The sequence below is a fragment of the Entelurus aequoreus genome, linkage group LG04 (genome assembly GCF_033978785.1).
Source record: "Entelurus aequoreus isolate RoL-2023_Sb linkage group LG04, RoL_Eaeq_v1.1, whole genome shotgun sequence".
NCBI lineage: Eukaryota > Metazoa > Chordata > Actinopteri > Syngnathiformes > Syngnathidae > Entelurus > Entelurus aequoreus.
Window position 1 is genome coordinate 59111904 of NC_084734.1, and position 2369 is coordinate 59114272.

The following is a 2369-nucleotide window of genomic DNA, read 5'->3' on the forward strand; positions in this document are numbered from 1 at the left end:
AGGTATTTAAATGTATTTATTATTATATTTGCCTACTATTAAATAAAGTTAGAGTTAGTGAAAGTCACACACAAACTAGGTGTGGTGAAATTACTCTCTGCATTTGACCCATCCTCTTGTTCCACCCCCTGGGAGGTGAGGGGAGCAGTGAGCAGCAGCGGTGGCCGCGCTCAGGAATCATTTTGGTGATTTAACCCCCAATTCCAACCCCTTGATGCTGAGTGCCAAGCAAGGAGGCAATGGGTCCCATTTTTATAGTCTTTGGTATGACTCGACCGGGGTTTGAACTCACGACCTACTGATCTCAGGACGGACACTCTAACCACAAGGCCACTGAGCAGGTCTTTAAAAATTTAACTAGCAATAATCGCGCCTCGGATAAACCTCATAGGCTACGATACTGCCACTGTGTAAAGCTGATATACATCTCCCGGAGATGGGTCAGCATCAACGAAGATGATCTCCGTTGATGCTGACTCACTCAATCACTCTGCATACTGAGGCTTTCAACCAGGAGAAGATGTCATCAGATGGTGTCCAATTTTAACGGGGCGTTTCAAACCTGAACCGTGATGCCCTCCAGTCGACTTGTCGGCAGAGATGGCCAGTGACTCCCCATCTCCTACTGGTTGCTAGCTCAGCCCCTCCCTCCTATTCTGGAGGCAGAAAGACACTCATTCTGCTGCCTGCTAGCCTGCGATCAGCTGTCTTCCTCTACCTTCCTGCAATTCCCAGGTCTGGTGTACGCCTTTTTCATGGCAAAGTTGAGCTGTATCAAGAGTCAACTTGACGTGGAAATGTGCGCTGCCTCATGCCAACTTCAGGCTTCTGGTAAACACATTTCTACAGGCTGTGTATACTTTGGTAACACACAGAGGTGGTCGTCCAGGCTTTGCAAACGTTTGATTTCAACAATGTAAAAAGATCCAGGCAAGGATACAAAATTCACTTTTAGCCAATGTGTTTAATGCTTCATATTCATGTGAACATTTGTGAGCATGTATAGTTATTTATGTAGGCAAACATTTTGTCACCTAACGTGTTTTCCTTGCTACTTTGCATCCTGCCAGTATGTGCACCATTCCTTCCCTCTTGGTAGCCTTATTCCCCTTTTGTGGGGGGTTGTTGCTGATAGAAGGGTGTCGTACAATGAATGGAGGACAGACATGTCAAAGGGCTTCAGTTTTTTGCTTCAGCAGGTCCCTTTTTGTCCAGACTCCTTGTGATCCGTGTTCGACCCTGGTTCTGCACCTTTTTCCCTCCAGGTGTTGGACATCGACTTGGGTCATGTCCCACCTCTGTCTTGGGTCTGCTTTCCCTGAATTCTGGAAGTGGGAGTAATTAAGTCCTTGCCTCTCTACACATGGGTTTCATGTTGATTTATTTAAGTTTCAGTGGCGTCTGACAGTCAGTAAGATAAGACTGTGTAGGAAAACTTTGTATGGGGGCACTGGGTATCAGGGGGAGAGTTAATAAAGGGACACCAGATCTACTACAGCCCTGTGTTGGTTCGCCGTCATTGTAAACAACTTAACATATTATAACCACTCAACATGGTGTCTGCAGCAGCAAGTTTGCATGGCAGTAAATATCAGTACTTTGAACCCCGTTTGTTGTTTTGAATTGTGAGTGTATCTTCACCGATGCTTTAACATTTAGCCGTCGGACTAACATCACAACAGTGCCATGAATCGGTTTCAAGTTCTCCCACCGGAGAAGTTCTCATTCAAGTCAGACGACTGTCCAAAATGGATTAAACACTTTGAAAGGTTTCGGATTGCATCGGGATTGGAGACACAGTCTACCGAGAACCAGGTTAATACTTTAATTCAGAGGCGGAAGACATACTTGATTCAAAGAGCTATGTTTGATTAGAGGCTTCAAGAAATGGACAAAACTGTGGACTGCTTTATAACGGCTTTGCATTGTTTGGCTTAGCATTGTGCATAAATTGAGCTGCATAATGAGGTCAGAGACAGAACCATTCTCATGGCCTCAGAATAGGTTGGTTTACACAGAAATTAACACAGAAATTACAATGTACCTTATTGCACTACAAATGGAGCAATTAAAATACCAATAGGAATAACAATATTGATAAAGAATAATAATGATTACCTCTATTATCAACATTACAATCGCTTCAACAATACATAAATGTAATGTATACTCTAATTACAAAAGAAAGCAAATAAAGAGGGGTGTTAGTATATATGTGTGAATGTGTACATGTATTTACGTATGTATATATGTATGAGCATAGGTATGCATGTATGTTTGTATGTTCAGTATATTTGTCTCCCAGTGTGTATGAGCCAAAGTATGGCCCCAGCCACCCAGAAAGCCCCGCCCAAAACAGCGGATGCGGA

At 43.4% G+C, this 2369-nt stretch overlaps 1 pseudogene; it reads right to left on the bottom strand.

The window, feature by feature from the left end:
- Positions 1 to 337: 337 nt before the first annotated feature.
- LOC133649279 (U4 spliceosomal RNA) lies at positions 338 to 418 on the bottom strand (annotated as a pseudogene).
- Between the last annotated feature and the right edge of the window lie 1951 nt (positions 419 to 2369).